At 38.4% G+C, this 19,908-nt stretch overlaps 1 protein-coding gene across 6 annotated transcripts in view; it reads right to left on the reverse strand.

The window, feature by feature from the left end:
• Window positions 1-19,604, reverse strand: part of Mef2a (myocyte enhancer factor 2A) — a 129,522-nt gene extending 109,918 nt beyond the window's left edge. For all 6 annotated transcript variants that reach the window (XM_075952892.1, XM_075952890.1, XM_075952893.1 and 3 more), the window contains exon 1: window positions 19,469-19,604. The gene's annotated coding sequence lies outside the window, so the exon portion shown is untranslated. The remainder of the gene's footprint in view (window positions 1-19,468) is intronic.
• Between the last annotated feature and the right edge of the window lie 304 nt (window positions 19,605-19,908).

The following is a 19,908-nucleotide window of genomic DNA, read 5'->3' on the forward strand; positions in this document are numbered from 1 at the left end:
TTTCTTTCCTTTATGTTTAAAAACCACTTATGCTCCAAAGCTACAGAGAGACACCTTGTCTCCAAACACTAAAAAAAAAAAATTAATTAATTAAATAAAATAGAATAATATAAAATAAAATAAAAAATAAAAACCTTTTATTCTAAAATAAATAAATAAAAAACACTTATGAATGAGTACATATGGTAATTGTCTTTCTCGATCTTGGTTATCTCACACAAATGATGCTTTCTAGCTCCATCCATTTGCCTACAAATTTCAAGATGTTATTTTTTATGGCTGTGTAGTACTCCATTGTGTACTGCATTTTCCTTATCCATTCTTTGGTTGAGGGGCAATTAGGTTGTTTCCAAGTTCTGGCTATGACAAACAATGCTGTTATGAACATAGTTGAGCACATGTTCTTGTGGTATGATTGAACATCCTTTGAGTATATACCCAAAAGTGGTATTGCTGGGTCTTCAGGAAGGTTGTTTCCTAATTTTCTGAGAAATTGCCACATGAATATTCAAAGCGGCTGGACCAGTTTGCACTTCCACCAGCATAAGTTTTCATCAGTGTTTTTGATCTTGGCCATTCTTACAGATGTAAAATAGAATCTCAGAATTGTTTTGATTTGCCTTTCTCTGATGACTACGGATGTTGAGCATTTCCTTAAGTTCCTTTCAGCCATTTTAGATCCCTCTGTTGAGAGGTCTCTGTTTAGGTCTGTACTCCATTTTTTTTATTGGATTATTTGTTCTTTTGATGACCAATCTATTGAGTTCTTTGTGTATTTTGGAGATAAGTTTGCTGTCCGATGTGGGGTTGGTGAAGATCTTTTCCCATTCTGTAGGCTGCCACTTTGTCTTATTGACTGTGTCCTTTGCTTTACAGAAGCTTTTCAGTTTCAGGAGGTCCCATTTATTAATTGTTTCTCTCAGTGTCTGTGCTACTGTGGTTATATTTAGGAAGCGATCTCCTGTGCCAATGCGTTCAAGTGTACGTCCCACTTTCTCTTTTATGAGGTTCAGTGTGGTTGGTTTTATGTTAAGGTCTTTGGTCCATCTGGACTTGAGTTTTGTACATGGTGATAGATATGGGTCTATTTTCATTCTTCTACATGTTGATATCCAGTTTTGCCAGAACCATTTATTAAATATGTTTTCTTTTTTCCATGTTATATTTTTTGGTTCTTTGCCAAAATCAGGTGTTCATAGGTGTGTGTATTGATATCTGGGTCTTTGATTCAGTTCCACTGTTCCTCCTACCTGTTTTTATGACAATACCTGGCTGTTTTCAGTACTGTAGCTCTGTAATAGAGTTTGAAGACAGGGATTGTGATGCCTCCAGAAGTCCCTTCACTGTACAGGGTTTTTTGTTTTTCCATATGAAGTTGAGTACTATTCTTTCAAGGATGATGAAGAATTTTGCTGGGCATTGCATTGAATCTGTAGACTGCTTTTGGTGAGATTGCCATTTTTACTATGTTAATTCTACCTATAAAAGAACATGGGAGATCTTTCCATTTTCTGGTGTCTTCTTCAATTTCTTTCTTCAAATATTTAAAGTTCTTGTCATACAGGTCTTCTACTTGTTTGGTTAGAGTTACTCTTAGATATTGTATGCTATTTGTGGTTATTGTGAAGTAAGCCTGAGCCAGGACCTCTGCAGGTACTGGCGCAAGTCTGGGACCTCCAAGGGAGTAGGCCAGAACCATAGACCTATGCAGGTCAAAGTGCAAAGGTTCTTTTAAAATAACTGGCAGGTCAAATCCATCAATATATAAAATGGAACATAACACAAGTGAGGTTTGTCTCAAGGACACAAGGTTAGTTCAGTAGTCAAAAAAAAATTTTAATTCACTACATTAACATCTAGGGAGGGAAATCCATTCAGCTAATTTCAATGAATGTATTAAAAGCTATCTATTCACAATAAAACATCCACACTCAAAAAGAAAAGAGTGGAAATTAGCAAATTAGGGATGAAGGGGTAACTTCTTCAATCCAGAAAAGGCACTTACAGAACACCTATAACTACACCATCATTGATGGTAGAAACAGACACCTCTGTCTTTAAGATTAGCAACAAAACAGGGATGCCCAGTCTCATCATTTCTAGTCACCATTTGGGAGGGGGGTCCTAACCACTGCAATAGTGCACACCTAACATGACAACATACACAGAAAATGCTAAAAGATTATAACAACGTGACTAAAATTAAAGTGAGTCTTGCAAGAGCAAGACACAAACTCAAAACTAATTGCTTATATACCAATAATGCCAAATACAAAATTCAAAATTTGTTTAAGAATTATTTTTATAACATGTATGTTTCTGTCTATAGGTATGTATGTGCATGTAAGAAAAGGTGTCAGAGGAGGTCAGAGGCTACTGGAGCTGGAATTACAGGTGCTTGTGAGCCACTGAGTATGGGGGCTAAGAACTCAACTTGGATAGTCTGTTCTTTACCTCTGAGCCATCTTTCCAGGCCCAAAATTTTAAATTTTAAAACGTCATTTTATTTTGGCCTCAAAAACATAACACATGTAAAGGCAAATTAATAACACATGTGCAAGATTAACATGGTGAACACTGAGAAATGCTAAAAGAAACTAAGAAAATCCAAAATAAATGTAGATGCTATGCTCATTTATCTGAATACTCAATACCGTGATGACAGAGAGTCTGCTCAAATTACCTACAGATTCAGTCTATTTGCAATCAAAATTCCAGCAAATATTTTTATAAAAACTGACACGGGCAGGGAGATGGTGATACACTCGGGAGGCAGAGGCAAGTGGATCTCCATGAGTCCAATGCCAGCCTGATCTACAGCATTAGTTCCAGAACAGCCAGGGCTACACAAAGAAGCCCAGTGTGTATGTATGTGTTGGGAGGGAAGAACCATTCACTGACGTGGTCCAAGCATTTCTGTGAGTTCAAGGTCAGCAAAGGTGACAAAGAGAGACCTGGGCTCAGAAACAAAAAATGAAAACAACAACTGACAAGGCAATTCAAAACTGACAAAACAGAAGCTATGGTTTGAATATAGAATGCTCCTCACAGGCACATGTTTTTTAACTGTTGGACCCCCAGTTGGTGGTGCTGTTTTAGAAGATTCTGGAACATTTGAAAAGCAAGGTCTAACTGGGAGGAAGTGGATATCTAGGGGTTGGGTTTTAAGGCTATAGCCCCAGTTCCCGCCCCATCTCCTTCCTTATCTCCCCAGAAGTGAGCAAGCAGCCCCATGCTCTTAGTACCACAGCTATTAGTCACTCTGGCCACTACATCTCCCACAACACTGGACCACAAGCCATGAGCCAAAACAAATCTTTCCTCCTTCTGTCGCTTTGGCCAGTTACTGGTTCAGAGTTAAAAATAACACAGCCACTAAAACAATTTTATGAATAATCAAAAATAAGAGGGCTAATTCTATCTGATTTTAAGACAATGTAATACTGTGCTCTTGTAATTAAACACCCCCCACACACACACACACAAATCAGTTGAAACACACACACCTAATCTTCAACTGAGGTACCAGGGAAAGAAAAGTCTTAGCACAAGTGATATTTGGACAAACAGACAATAACATTAATTCCCATTTACAAACACTGACTCAAAATAAATTATAATAAACACAGGGCAAAAATTCTAACTGGGGGCCAGTGAGATGGCGCATCAGGTAAAGGCTCTTTGCCATCAAGCCTGAAAACCCAAGTCCAGTAATGGGAATCAACAAGGTGGAAGGAGAGAACCAACTCTTGCAGGTTGCACAGTGAGTGTGTGTGTGTGTGTGTGTGTGTGTGTGTGTGTGTGTGTGTGTAAGGAGAAATGAAAATTAAAAGGGTATATATTTCACAAACCTTAATTTTTTCCTAATTCTGCTAAAAGACATAGGTTTGTACACTAAAACCAGGTACCTTAAATGGACACTTGGCAAAGATGAAGTTAACCAAAATTGAGAGCTGCTCTTTGAAAGAAATTACTAAAGATAAAACAAAAATGATCCATAATACAATGGAGATAATTCAAAAGGGCTTTTTATCAGAAACCGTTCTAGTTTCTTGTTTGAATTTCTTGCTTATTATGAAACAGGGTCTCACTATGTATCCCAAACTGGCCTTCATTTGGCAATCCATCTACCTCAGTATCCAGAGCATAGGATTACAGGTATGTGTCAAGCACAAACTATCATGAAAATACAAAGATTTCTTACATAAAAATACAAAGAAATCAATTTAAAATAGGCACAAGATTCATTTCACCAAAAACGTGGATAGTCAGTAAATAAATAATAAATATTAAATATTATTAGTCATTAAGAATATGCAAGGAGCAGTATAGCTTGATTTTTAAGAATTTAACATCAGAAGTTACCTTTTCAGAAAATGCCACAGACTAGATTGCTATAAGAATAAAAAATAACACAGGAAACCCTTGGCTGAATATAGTAGGCCCTATAACTCACATATTTGTAAAAGCAAGGCATTTTCAATTTATACTATGGACACAAGCCTTTAAGTTAACAACCTTGTTTTTTCCTGAAAAAAAAAAAGCATTATGATTCTAACAATAATCTAATCTATAATAATAATCTCACAATAATCCAGAGCTAGCATGCACATACTGTGAGAATAAGGCATGAATATTCAATTTTGATTTGTTTATTTCTCCTCCAAAACATTCTAGAGCCTCTCACTGGCTCATCAGTAGGTGAATGCCAAAGTCGCTTCCTAACTAAAACGTTTATAGCAATTGACAGTATAAGTCAATGGATTCCCTACCTAAAATAAGAGATTTCAGAGTGCAATAGTGATAGTATAACTTACTCTAAAATATTCCATTTAGTTTTTTTAATGGAAAGGAAAACCATACACCATAACTTGGCATAGAATGTTGTTACTGAAGAATAGCTGTGAGTGAAGGCGGTATATTCAAAACCCTGCTCTTGATCTCTGGAGCTGTCACACACTGGACTAACACAAGGCTTTGTAGGAAAGAGACTAGTAAAGGTGCCTGAGGGCCATTCTAAAAGAGCATCAAAAACACAAAAGCCATTCTAAATCTGAAAATACTGGAATAGTGTCCGGGCAGAAAAGAACACAAAAGGAAGAAATTCTAAAACCTTGGAGTTATGAAGAAACAGGAGTCATGTAAGAGTCTAGGTGCCATGTAGAAGGATACTCTCAAGTGCACAACTCCCAGAGGAACAAGGCCAAAAATGAAGATAGAAAAAAAGGATCATAGGAAATTGTATAATAAAGAAAAAGAAAAAATGGGAAAAATCATGGCTGTACAAGACAAGAGAGAATCATAAAATTGGGATCGTACAACCCTTTTCCAGCTATTAAAACAGACAAAAATAAAAAATAATTGCTGAAAGCAGCAAAATAGTTCCACACTATCAGCAGAGGAAATTATCACCTTATGAACACAGTACAGTCCCTCAAAACATGAAAAATTTAAAAATAAACTCAGAAAAATCAGGAAATATATATCAAAAAGGAAATACTTTCCTACCCAAATCAATCACCTCAGAGAAGGTAAAAGTGATTGGACCAATATTCTAAACAGGACTGAGATAATGCAAACAAGCTTTAGAGGATATGAAAGTCACCGTGAATTAGAAATCTAAAATTAAAAATAAAATATATAAAATACATGGAGAAATCAAGAATAGTTAAATTCATAGCTGAAAGTAAGGAAGGAATACAAATCAGTTCAGAAATGCTGCACAAATAGCAAGATATAAAAGGGAGAATTGACTCAACAGAATAAAACAGCTCACCACACATCTTATTAGACGCATGCATCCATATCTAGTGTTGTTTCACTTGATTTCTTTAATTCTCCTACCGTTTCATAATAACTCACAAGCCAGAATACTTGAGACATTTATTCACATGAGCAAATGGTTTCCACTGTAAGGTGCCACATTTACGTACTTATGTATTACTTAACTGAACATGGCTGAAATTACATTATTTACCCTTTCTTTTCCTGTGTCACTGGCAAAGTTTCTGAGTTTGTTTCCCTAACTTCACTGATCTATGAACCTATATGGTTCTCTAATAGGAATACATGTGCTGTGTTACAAAGCTGTGTGTGTACATGTGAGTCAGTATAACACATAGTTTTAGCACCATCTACTGAAGAAAGAAGGGAGAGAAGAAGGAAGGGAGGAGGGACGAAGAAAATAAGTAAATCTCACTGCAGCAATGAACACATCAGTATCCAGATGTGGGTTTCTAAATACCATCCTCCAAAACAGGAAGCCAAGGATCTCTAAAAATGATTCTAGGGTTGAGATGGAGAGCTAGACAACCTGGAGTTTCTTGTAAGAGAGTGTTCAGAAAGAACACGTTATGTCAGAAGGACACAGGAGAAAGGGAGAAGCTTTTCAGTGGTCAAACTAGAACAATCTGAGCAACATGATCTAAAACACCAGATTAACATTTATAAAATAACATGGGCATCTTTGAGTCTGAACTGATAATAATGAATCAAATGTAAGTGATCAGTTATCAATGAATAAATAATTATGGTAGAAAGAAACTACAAAATCAGCAATAGGTAAATATTCTCAGTGATAGATGAAAAAATGAATGGATAAGAGTGTGAAGAGACACTGGAAATTAGCAGAGCCTCAATATATCTTCCTGATATATCTTCAATATATCAATTATAAAGAGAAAACATGACCTCACAGAGAAGACACCAAACCCCATCCTAATTAAGTCAACAGGTAATATCAGTAATAGGACACTGACATTATATACTCCGGACTCAAAACATACCTCCTAATGGAATACTGTTACTTCAGTGACTACTGCAAAAAATGCCAAATCCCAAACATGAGGGAAGCATCAGTGAAATCTACACAGCAGGGCAATATACAAAATAATGACAGAACTCCTTAAGAGCATCTTTAAGGACAAGGAAAGACTGAAGATAAGAGACTTAAGGAGACTAAAGAGACACAAGGATCCTAGAACAGAAAAGAGTTCTTAATAGATAAATTGATAAAATTTAATAGTTTAATGGTACCATATCATGATTGTGTCCCTGGTTTCAATAGTTACACTATAAACTATGGTTTTAGAAGACGTCCAACATTAAAGGAAGCTTCAGAACTTCTTTTACACAAGCATTCTACACTATTTTTTTCATGTTTTATTCCCCTAACTATATTTCACAGTCAATCAAAGTTGTCTATTGCTGTGAAGAACTTTTAAAAAAATACATACATTGGTCCAATTTATACAAAGACTAAGTAAATTAAGATAATTCTTATGATAATTCAAAACGATGTATCAATGGCACAGCACCCCATCACTTTGTTCCAATTAACATCCAATATGTTGTACTAGAAAGAATAAAATATATACACACAGAATGACTTTTGTGGGACATAAATGAGTATTGCAGAGTTCAATGCCATGTACTATCTGGTAATATATATGTCATTTTAAAAGTCCAAGTTAAAAATACAGACTATAGGGGCTGGAGAGATGGCTCAGTGGTTAAGAGCATTCCCTGCTCTTCCAAAGGTCCTGAGTTCAATTCCCAGCAACCACATGGTGGTTCACAACCATCTATAAAGAGGTCTGGTGCCCCCTTCTGGCCTGCAGACATGCACACAGACAGAATATTGTATACATAATAAATAAATATTTAAAAAAATACAGACTATAAATAATAATTAGGACAATACTAAGATGTCCACTGATCCATTACATTATTCACCTCATTTTAAAATTTTAATTAAAATATAATTACATCATTTCCCCCACTTCTCTTTTCTTCCTTCAACATCTCTCATTTCCCCTCCCTTTAACCCTTCCCATGTATGTCCCTCTCCTCTCAAAGTCATGGTCACTTTTTTATTATTGTGCATAAATTATACACGTGTAAATATATAAAACATTTACCCCAATCATTTGTAAATTTGATGTTTCACAATTTTTAGCCACTACTTAACATCAGTTTTAATAGCTGAAGCAATTTAGTTACTACTGGGTAGTCATTTTTAATGTCTAGAGCATTAAATAATCTCCTGCTTTGTTTGGGGGGAAATGTCTTTATTGGAAAGGGTGTTTTGTTTTCACTTTAGAAGGCAAAGCTGAAAATACAGCATCTGAAATTTTTCACTTCTATTTTCGGAAGCCAAACACTGAATATCTTGAAATTATTAAGACAGGGTCTCTCACCTTAGGGCAGACACATCCTCAGAATTTTCTCCCCTAATAAGTAAGTCCTTTCACTTCCCTAATCACTTTGTATCTTTGTTCCCATTCCTCTTTCAACACCCATTAGAGGGCAGAATTCCTAAGCCCTGTACATTACCAAGATCTATTGCACCTCTAGTAGTAAAGTTACACACTATGCTCTCTGACTACATCTGCTAGGGCATATCTGAAATCTCTTCCCTCTGTACTCCCTCTACCAGTTAACAGTCCATTCCTTCCACAACTGCCCAACTATACACCACATCACTGATTCCTTTAGTCCTATTTCTACATGTCAAATACATTTATTTCTTCAATCCTTTCCCTACTACTGTTATCCAAGTTACTTTTCCAGTTTAAACCTCCTAATCATTCTCTCTGGCCATCAAACTCAACCATTCCAAATGTTGAAACAAGTCTCCACAGTGCAACCACATCATGTCACCCCACACCCCATGCTGGGACTCAAACCCAGGGCTTTACACGTACTCTACTCAGATAGAGCTCTAGCTAGACCCATCCCATAAGCACTGTTTCTTTGACTAATTTCTTCCTGGGCTTAAGATGTTTCTAATTCATTGGATAAAGTACAAATACCTTAACAAAGCTGAAAGATTTTTCATAACCTGGTCCCTACTTAACCTTATCTTCCACTACTATTAGATGCATGCCCTCTTTTCCACTTCCTACTCAGTTGTTGGAAGAAGGGAGCTTGTTGGTTCCCGGCTGCCTGGCTAGCTTAGACCAAAATAACCACACAGAAACTGTATTAATTAAATCACTGCTTGGCCCATTAGCTCTAGCTTATTGGCTAACTCTCACATATTAATTTAACCCACCACAAGGCCATGGCCTACCAGCAATGTTTCAGCACATCTATGTCCAGCAGCGTCTCCATGGCATCTCTCTGACTCCGCCCATCTTTTTCCCAGCATACAGCCTAGCTTTCACCACCTAGTTCTGTTCTTCCCTGCCATAGGCTCAAAGCAGTTCTCTATTCTTAATCAATAAAATCCACACAAAGACAAAAGGACCTCCCACACCATTTCCCCTTTCTGTTCAAACAAAAAGGAAAGTTTTAACTTTAACATAGTAAGATATAACAAAACAGTTATCAAGCAAGAATTACAGTTACAACATTCATATCTACTAAATCTTTTATCATATCTAAGCAAAATTTTAACTACCTATCTATTCTTTAACTCCATCAAAGTCTCCAGAAGGATATAATATTAGCTAAGTAAACAATAAGTCCATTGTTAAGCCAACTTCCAAAACTCTAGAATTGACAGAGACGTATCGCTACCTGGACAGTCACCCAAGGTTCTTCTGTACCACTGGGGCATTAAATCTTCAGCCCACAGGCCCATAGTCCATGGAGCAGAAAATTTCAAAGACAGTTAGTTCCACCTATATTGGCAATCTGTCAGTCACTTTCTTCTGTGTCCTGCAGAATGTCTAGCAGACTCTTTCATGAAGCAGGAACCCGAAAGGAGAGTCTGACCTTTAGGCAAGTTCAGCAGTCATTCCCCTGCGGGTGCCACATATCCAGTTCATCAAGCAGTCCAGGCAAGAGCAGTCTCCTGCTCAAATGACTAACCAACTCCATAAGGAGCCTCTTCAATGCCCATCATCCTCTTGAAGTAGCTTGGTGCTGAAAGGAGCACTATTGAGTCTATGGTGCTCGCAAGTTTCTTTCTTTTTTTTTTTTTTTTTTTTTTGGTTTTTCGAGACAGGGTTTCTCTGTAGCTTTGGTGTCTGTCCTGGAACTAGCTTCTTTAAAGCAAACTGAATTGTTATCTTTCACACACATCTAGTCAACTCTATTCTCCCTCTTTACGAGTCTAAGTCCCATTCACATTTTTTGTTTTGTTTTTTTTGAAGAATGGTATATCTTTATTTAAAAGATTCATAATGGGTGAGGCCCTGTGACATTTCTCCCTTCCATGTTAAGTATGTCTATTGGTTTTGTACTTCTTTGGATCTTGTTTAGGTAGCCATCTTGTTAAGGTATCATGGGTATAGCCTCCCTGTCATGTCTTGGAGACATGCAGCAGACTTCCTGGTTCTCTGGCTCTTACAAACTTTCTGCCTACTCTTCCTAGATGTTCCCTGAGCCTTGGGTGCAGAAGCTGTGTTGAAGAGCTATCAATTAGGCTTGAATTCAGGTATCAATTCCTTGGAGCTAAATATTCTTGGCTTTTGAAACTGGCTTAATTGTTCCTTCTATGTGTTTCCAAAATATTTCACACTGTATGCCTTCAACACATCAAAACCAAGCAACCAGCCAAAGCGGAATACAAACACATGTTATCTCCAACATTCTCAGCTAACTATAAAAGCAAAGCCTTGCTCACATATATTCCCCAGCACTTCAATGAAACAAATACATAAGGTACAGAAAACTAAAGTAAAATTATCAAAGTAACAAAATGATTAGCAAAATAATTCTAACTCTGATTCTTAACTCAAGAGCACATATTCTTTGCACCATATATTGTGGCACTTAATTTTACTTCCATAAAAAAAATTTATGTTAATTAGGTATATAGTATGTGACAAAATTAATAAAGATTTAGATGTAATCTCATGTTATAATTTGGTAAAAAAATTATAAAGCAACAATATCAAGATTACACATTGATATTCATTAATTACATATTTTAATCACAAGAATTAGATTGTTTAAAAGCAAAAAAATTTAGGCTATCATTTACTCTGATATAGCAAAGTTATAAACTAAACACATGAGTTAGTAATTCACTTAAAAGAACAGATTCTACAAAATTAAAACATAACAAACATGAGCATTAATTTTCATGTGAAACAACATTGAATCATTTTGATTATATATTAAAAGCATATGGCTAACTACCATGTTCAAATTATTATAAAACACATTTATTGAGCATATAGAGACATACAAAATAAGATCCTCTTCCCGGGAAGCTCAAAATACAATTTGGAAAACAAGGACCAACCCCTGAAGAATTAAGTAGAAGAATCAGGAGCAAAGAGTCATGCATTACTTGAAACCGTTAACATTTCAAAGGGCTGGAGAGTAAACTTTAGTGATAGCAATGGCCTGCGTGTAGACAGGCCCCTAGATTTGATGGTAGAGAGGGGGAACTTTTTCTCCCAAGTTCTGGGAATAGAAAAACAAACTACAATCTACCCCCTGAGGAACCAATGTAAATTAGACACTCCTTAGTTTGACAAGTTGAAAGGACCCTAAAACAATGTAACTTCGATGACATTATCTACTGTCCAGTTCTCCATTTCTTTATACTCATATTTACTTAAAGGGATGGAAGGTGTAGCTGAGGAGAGGGCTCAGCACTGGCTGCTCTTCCAGAGGCCATAGTTCAATCTCCAGTACTCCCAACACAGTGGCTCACAACTGTCTGTAATTACAGTTCTAGGGGTTCCAAAATCCTCTTCTGGCCTCTGTGAGCATCAGGCACGCAAAGTTATACAAAGATATACATGCAGGCAAAACATTCATACATACAAAATACTTTTTTAATAAAAAAAATCACAAAATTATGTTATAACTAACTCTAGAATAGCAGCAAGAAAATCCTAAAATCAGTCCAGACTATCTTACTGTTCTATAAAATAAGGAATGATCCAAAAATGAGAACATGTCAAAACAAGCAATGAGTGAAACCAAATAGTTACCACTGACCAAAATTAATAGAGAATAACCTACGTGATTAAAAAAGAACCTATGAATTCATATTGATACCAATGAAACAGGTGAGAAAGAAAATCCTTTCACAACAGAATGGAGTACCCACCAAAGAGCGCAAAGGAAGTCAGAGAAAAACCCCATCTGCCATCACTGTGTGTGTACCTGACTCAAGCAAAAATCACCAAGGAACACCAAAACCATTACCCGAACATTTTTGGGTACACTGAAACAGATGCTTCAACAACAACAAAGGACACCCTTTATAATAGAAAACCCTGGCAGGCAAAACTTTCACTGAGCAATCATAGTAAACAGCACAATCATCGGGCTGGCATTCAATTACCTTCTGATGAGATGAAGCACATGTCATCACTTAACATGAAATTGTGCCAGAAGGACATTACCTGAATGTAATTACGAAGAAGCAAACGAAGAAATTTTAAATGATCAACAACCCTACCAAAATAAAGGCCCTATGTTCTTTAAAACTATTAATATTTAGAAGGACCAAAAATGGTGGAAGAACTTTCAGATTTAAACAATGCAAAAGCAGTAACAACTAAATGCAAGACATAACATCAGAGGAAAAATGCTATTAAAATTTTTACTGACACAGCTGGAGACTATTTGAATATGATTTGTGTCAAATAATAATATCAACATTAAATTTCTTACACCTACCAGAGAATGATTATGGAAGAATGTGTTCCAGTTACTAAGAGGTACTAGATGAATTAGGAGAAAAAAATCACAATGTGCATAACTTAATCTCAAACAATTCAATCATAAAAATAATGGAAAAGGGAGCAAAAGGAAGGGAGGAAGGGAGGGAGGGAGGGAGGGAGGGAGGGAGGGAGGGAAGAGAAGAGAAGAGAAGAGAAGAGAAGAGAAGAGAAGAGAAGAGAAGAGAAGAGAAGAGAAAAAGGAGAGCTATACAGCAGGTTTATGGCATCACAGTACAGTGTATGTTAAGAACATGTTTGTTATGTGCTTTCCTGGTTAGCAATGTACACACACATTCATGCAGCATTTCCAGCCATTATTACAGAGGCACCTGTATGTTTGGTGTTAGCTGTGTTTCTGATCTTAATCAAATAAACATGCATCCCCAGCATTCTCCAGAAGATGTAATCAGGGAGCTTCAAACTGTAAATAAAGCAATGATGTTTCTAGGATCTGTGGTTGCTCTGTAAACACAGAGAGTGACAAAAAAAGGAAGTGATAAAGCAAACGTGGCAAATGTTGACACCTGGCCAGCCTAGATGATAGATCACTTTATTACTCTTGTACTTTCTCAAAGCTGGAATTTTTTCCAAAATTATTTTTTAAGTCTCTGTCAAAACTAAAATTTTACATTTTGGAAAAATAAGTCATATCTGAAAATAACTACTAGTTTCTTTGCTCCCTTTCATAATTCATGTGATCAAATTAAATTTACCATCATTAACAAAAAGGTCTTCAGTATCAAAACAGACCATATACTAAAGTAGTACCCAATTTGCAAAAGCCCACCTCTAAATCAACTCTATCATATGGAATAATTTTCACTATTACAAATGATGGGTAGGTTCCTAGTGTTAGCCACAAGTTTAAAATTTTTCCTTAGCAATACAGTAAACTAGTAGTGTGTTTCTTGAATACTATGTTAAACTGGAACCTTTCTGAAATAATAGGTAAAATTAGCTGGATAAACTGAAAGGAGAGAATGGAAGCAGGGAGAATTTGGTTGAATAAGGAGCAGTAAGATTATACATTCCAAAACAGAAATACATACACCCTTTAGTCAGCAGGGCTACCATCACCCTATGAGAAGGCAAACCAACTCTCAAGAAATGCCACTGGTCCTCAAGAGCTCTCAGATTCCTCCCTTTATAATGATGATGAAACTACTTACAGAAAGTGCATGTTAGGGTTTATGATCTAGAAAGTAAAATTTTAAAAATCTGAATTGAGAAAATGGGATGTCAGTTATTTCAGTTGATTAGAGGAACCAACTTCAACATTTCCTCAGAATTCACTCCTTATCAACAGGACGGTAGATACAGACCATAGGTAAGCTGGTCTCTGATCTAGCAGGAGAATGGAATCAATCACAATACCCTAAAATGAGATTTATTCTACAAATAATCTATGTACCTAGAGCTTTGGAAGGCATACAAGAACAGAGAGAAAAACTCATCAAGAGAGAGTAAAGCTGGAATCTTGGACAAGATAACATTTGAACTAGGACTTAAAGGGTAAGTAGTTCAGAAAGTCTATAAGCAAGGAAACGTTTCAATCATGGGAGAAAACATGAACAAAAATACAAAATCACTCATTCCAATACTCCATATCTTCAAGTGCAGGCAGTGTACTGTGAATGACTGACAAGATTTCGCTGCCTTTGTGGAACTCATATTCAGATAATGGGGAAAAAAAGACCACAAATATAGCAAAAACTGAACAAATCAGGCTACACAGAAGTGTCTTAAAGGAAATAATCCATGTGTAAGTGTCCTGGTTAATTGGGGGGGGGTCAATATGACACTAGCTTGTTCTCTGTAAAGAACCTCAACTGAGAAAATGTCTCCATCAGATTGTCCTATAAGTATTTGCTTGATTAATGGTTAACATAAGAGGGCCCAGCCCACTGCAGGTGGTGACACCCCTGAATAGGTGGTCCAGTACTGTGTAAGAAAGCAGGTTGCACAAGCCATGAACAGCAAGCCAGTAAGCAGCACTCCTCCACACCTTCTGTTTCAGTTCCTGCCTCCAGGTTCCTGTCATGAGTTACAAGCACTTGAGGGATGGAAGCTGGAGAATCAGGAATTGAAGGTTATCCTCAGCTACATAGCAAGTTCTAGACCACCCTAGGCTCGTCTCAAAAAAGAATTCTTATCTAGAAAGTTAAAAAGTAGAAATCATCACCTTGAAAACACAGGGCTATTTCAATAAAGAGCGCACAGCTGGTCTAAGCTGAGGCAGAGAAACCAAAGGTTAATGGCTGACAGTGAGGCTGTAAAGATCAAAATGGAACGATCTTATGAGGTGAAGCCATTGCTAACTGCAGACACAGTAGCAAACAGCAACACTACAGGAAAAATTACTGCATGCTATGCAATCAGTCCTTCTACTATGACACACACACACATTGTATGAAATCTCTCCACAACTCTATGGAGTCAATGTTATAGTCGGTATTTTAAACAATGAACCAGCCTCAAACAGATAGAGGACTTCTCAAAGAAGACATGTACAGTTGTTATTTTCACTTAACAGTCTGATTTTAGAGGGCTATCTCTTAACCCTGTCTTACAGTCCCTCTACGTATCTTCCATGTGCCTTCAAAGTTTTTGTTTCTGTTTTTGGTTTTAAATGAACTGGTATGTAGGGCTGAAGATGGCTCAGTTATTAAACGCACTTAGAGCTCTTGCAAAGGACCTGTTCCTGTTTCCAATATCTACATAGTGGCCCACAATCATCCTTAACACCAATTCCAAATGATCTGACACCCTCTTCAACCTCTGTGGATACAAGGTACATGTGGTATACATACATATGCAGGCAAAATACTCACACATAAAAGAAATTTTAAAAAAGAGAGAACTGGAATATTGGTCTGAATTTTAGAAATACAATTCTAACCTTAAATAGTAGATAAACTTCTAAGAGTAAGGACCAAAGGTGAGACAGGCAAATACAGCGCGTTATAAGCTACACTGCATATGAATGCTGCCAGTGACAAGAACAACAAGGAGACAAGGACCAGCTCACAAAACAAAAAGTCACCATCACTGAAAACATTTCTCAAAGCATAAAAATTTTGTGAATGTTTTTATTTCTGCACAGAAAATGAAACTAACATTAATCCAAAACAGTCATTAAAAGATGTGCCTTGAAGGGCTGGGCATGAATGATACCCTGGGTTTGATTCTCCGTCATATAAGAAAAAATAAGCCTTGATATTTGTTAGAAATATGATTAATGTCTGATTTTTACCTATGTTAGAAAGTGCACTCTGGTTTCTGCACCAAGTTCTAACCAATGGAAGTAAATTACCTAATACTATACAATACTGTATAAATATGATGTGCCATCTCACACAGTCTAATGATTGAAACTTAGATGTGATTTCACCTTTAATCATTACTAAGACATTCAATATTAAAATTAAATGTGATATTTATCAGCTAGATCCAGTAAAACAAATATTGCTAAAAGTTTGTAAAAAAATCATATAAAAGTATTCATTAAATTAAAGCAGCACAGATCCTATGCTATAAGACTTTCAAATTAAACAATAAGCTTATGCTATTTAATCATAATAAACTGGACAGAGGGTGTGCTTATCATATGGTACACAGATAAAGTAAACGCAGATGAAGTCATTTGGCTTCACAGACCAGGCAAAATGAAGTATGAAAAAACCAGAGATTACTAACTAATGAAAAGCTATTTCAAGCATATTTATTCCAGCTAGGTGAACAATTTTTTCTTGTAAATTCAAATGTTAAAGGTCATGTCTTGTACTCTCATAACTAATATAAGACATAATTCACTGAAGATATTCAAATCTAATTCTAAAACAATTGAAGTAGAGACTAGAATCAAGTCACAATCACAGACGAAAACTCTAAAGTAAAACAGCCAATGAGAACATTTTATGTATGATCTGAGAGTAAACTGGCACTGGACTATTTTTCCAGCATGCACACATGAGCACTCTCCTATACCGAGTCCTTGTGTCACTAAGTACCCTCACACCGCCATACACAAACAATCTTCCTAGGAGAAGATACATGAAAGGAAGGAAAGAGGAAAACAAGGTAACATGCTTTTGTGTACCAAGGCTCAAGCAGTGAGCTATGAACTCATCTCATTTAAAGTCTAATGCCATGGGACAAGTGGCACAATTCCACTTTACTGATGCTAGTTCATTAGTTTTGTCAGTAGTCAAGTTGGCATCAAAATCAAGATCTGACTAAAAAAAAAATCAAAGAGCCTTCCTTCAAGGCTTGCAAATCAGAATCTTTGCATGAGCTTATCTATCTTAGAAATTCATTCAATTTCCCTATTTACTCTTCTTAAACTGAAGAAGGCATCCACTTCTCGATTTATGAATAACACATTTATGAGTATTTTTAATCTTGTAAAAAAAGCAACAGTGGTCATTTTCAATACACAAAGCAGTATTCTCGTTGCCCCTTCACTGACAAAAAGTTTACACTATACTTTGTAACATTCTTATGAACCATGAGTTTATCTTTAAAGGGGGGGGGTATGATATGGTAATACAGAATGTTAGAAATTTAAATACCTCAGAAAATCCATGATTTTCATCACTGTGTGTTACAATGAATTCGTCTTCTTACCAGACTAAAAGATGCAAGAGGAAAACTAATGGTTTTCCAAGTAGACTGACAAGCATGCTACTTTCCAAAAACAGATTTGATTGTGGACCCCTCCTAAATCAGAACACCATGTACTAAGATTTAACTTAGCAAACATGACCTTCAAATCCAAAGTTGCAGTGAATAAAATACAGAAAAATTGCATTTCCAGTTACAAAAAAAAAAAGACCTTTGTCACATATACCTGCTGCGGAAACATAAAAACTACATAGAGAATTAAATTACTCTCAAGGCATAATTCCCCATGCTAACGTTACAATCATTTTTAAGCCTCAGCTCTTCCCTCCTTTGATCTCCCTCCAACTTTTCAATTTAATATCTTATTAGAAGAATAAAGAGCAAGTTTACCTTCATGAAAGACTCTGACTTTATGTCTAACAACAGTACGAATGGAAGGCGATAGGTAGGTACGGTTGTCTTTGGAGAGGTCACTGTTCTTCACAAGCATTGACAGTTTTAGTACACACATATTTCTCACAACACTCTTGCAACAAGAATTATTAATCTAGAGTCTGTAAGCACAAAAATAGCCAGTTTCCACCATTTTAACATTATTTAACTCTCAACCTTTGCAACAATGTGTACTGAGAATTAAAAGTAATTCAAATTCAATAAATTCACAACAACATACAGATATGTTCCAGTAAACACTCCATTTGTATTGCACTGCATTTACTATCATTAAAATCATCTTTGGGGGAACTCGTCTCCCTAAAAGTTATCATTTACAAGCAAAGTAATAAAGTCAGAGCTCTGACGATACAAAAATATACAAAAACAAGACAAAAGTGGATACACAAGTGTCACATAGCATAATAGTTGCTTCATCCTCATTTTCTAAATCCACATTTTAAAAAATGTCATTTTTGTATGTTTGGGGGAAAAAACTACTTTGTTTACCTTTTCCACAGACTGTTCAAGCACTGCCAAGGTAACACAGATTTTAAAACTGACAAGTAGACTACTTAGCAGTTGCCAAAACAACGCAGCTGGATTCTTAAAGGGAAAGTACTCTTGTGTAATATACACCTAATTACTGCTTTAGAGAACCTCACTGTCACACAGTAATGGATGATACAAGGCATAAAGGGGACACAGCGCGCTACAAAGTTGAAAACTGTTATAAAATATTAGTTTTAAAATACGTATACCGTTGTCAACACATCGCAGCGGGTCTTCTAATTGCAGTTGCCGGAATCCCAATTTCATAGTAAACTAGCGTTAAGGCAATGTTGTATTCAATCTACACACGGTTCCCTACTGGATCATGACAAGAGGCTAGGAACCTATTTAAGGTCTGAGCAAGAATTTGATAGTTACACTTTCTCGGGGAGAGGGAGGAAATGCTAATTCAGAAATGCTCACCTTCCCCAAACTTGTCTGCGTGATCACCTATCTCTCTAATCCTCAACTGTCCAAAAACAGATGATATAGAACCCAAAGGTAAAGTTTCCATCTCACCACGCGCCCCCTGCGCAGCAGATCTTCCCGATCGCGGCGGGCAGGGAGCGGGTCCCTTCTGCAGCCCCTACTTCCCAAGACCTTGCCCCACACCCGCAGGTGCTGGGAGCCCGGCCGCCGCCCGGGCCAGCCCGACACACACCCTGCCACGGACATCCCCACGGCGGAGTTCAGCCCCCTACCTTCCGCCCCAGCGAACCAACCTTTCCCCGAAGCAGAAGTGGGGGGAACTTCAAGTGCGAGCACAGGGCCGGACACCCCCACCCCGCCCCGCACCGGAGGTCTTGCGCGCTGGAGGACCCCGCGATACGCGAAGCTATAGAAATGGACCGAGCGGCTCTGCGGCCCCCTGGGAACTCCGTCAACTTTCAGGGAGGAGCGGTGCGACGCGGCGGGGGCCCCCCGAGGTGGCGCGCTCGGGAAGGCGGCCCACGACGGTCTCACCCCCCTCCACGGCCCCCCGCTGCCGCCGCGCCCGCAGCCCCCGGGCCCGCCCCGGGGCACCCCGCCCCCACCGCGCGCCGCCGCGCCCCTCCGTTTTCCCGAGGGCCCCGCCGCCCCGAGCCCAGCCTCGCCCCGGTGCCCGGAGCCCAGCGGGCACCCCTCCTCGGCCGCGTCGCCCCCCCCCTCCGAGAGCCCCCCCACCTCAGCGCGGTCCGACCCCCTTCCCAGCCGCCGCCACATCCCCGCAGCCCGCGGCCCCTCACCGGGTCTCCGCTACAGCCGGCGGGCGCGCACAAGCCGCAGCCCCGGCCCGGCCCGCCACAGCACTCCGCGCCGCCCGGAGCCGCCTCCTTCAACCCGGGACTCGCCGGGACATCCGCGCACGGATCCCCACACCGGGGCTATTTTTAGGAGTCAGGCCTCGGCCAGACCGGAACTCGTTCTTCGCTGCGCGCGTGCGCACTGCGAGGACGCCTTGGTGTCCCTCCGCCGGCCTTGCCTCCTCCCTTCCTCTTGGCTTCCTCTCTTTCTTCTCTCTCTCGAGGTCCCTCTTTAGGGCTGATTTCTCCTCTCGGTGGGTCCTGAAGGGTTTGGCATGGGCGAGACAAGGGGACAGGTCAAGAGAGTCATTCCGTATGAACAGCTATCGCTGTTTCACAAGGACATGAGGGGCGGACTATGTTTTTCCGGGTGGGTGAGGAGA

Source organism: Microtus pennsylvanicus, chromosome 18 (assembly GCF_037038515.1).
Source record: "Microtus pennsylvanicus isolate mMicPen1 chromosome 18, mMicPen1.hap1, whole genome shotgun sequence".
Classification (NCBI taxonomy): Eukaryota; Metazoa; Chordata; class Mammalia; order Rodentia; family Cricetidae; genus Microtus; species Microtus pennsylvanicus.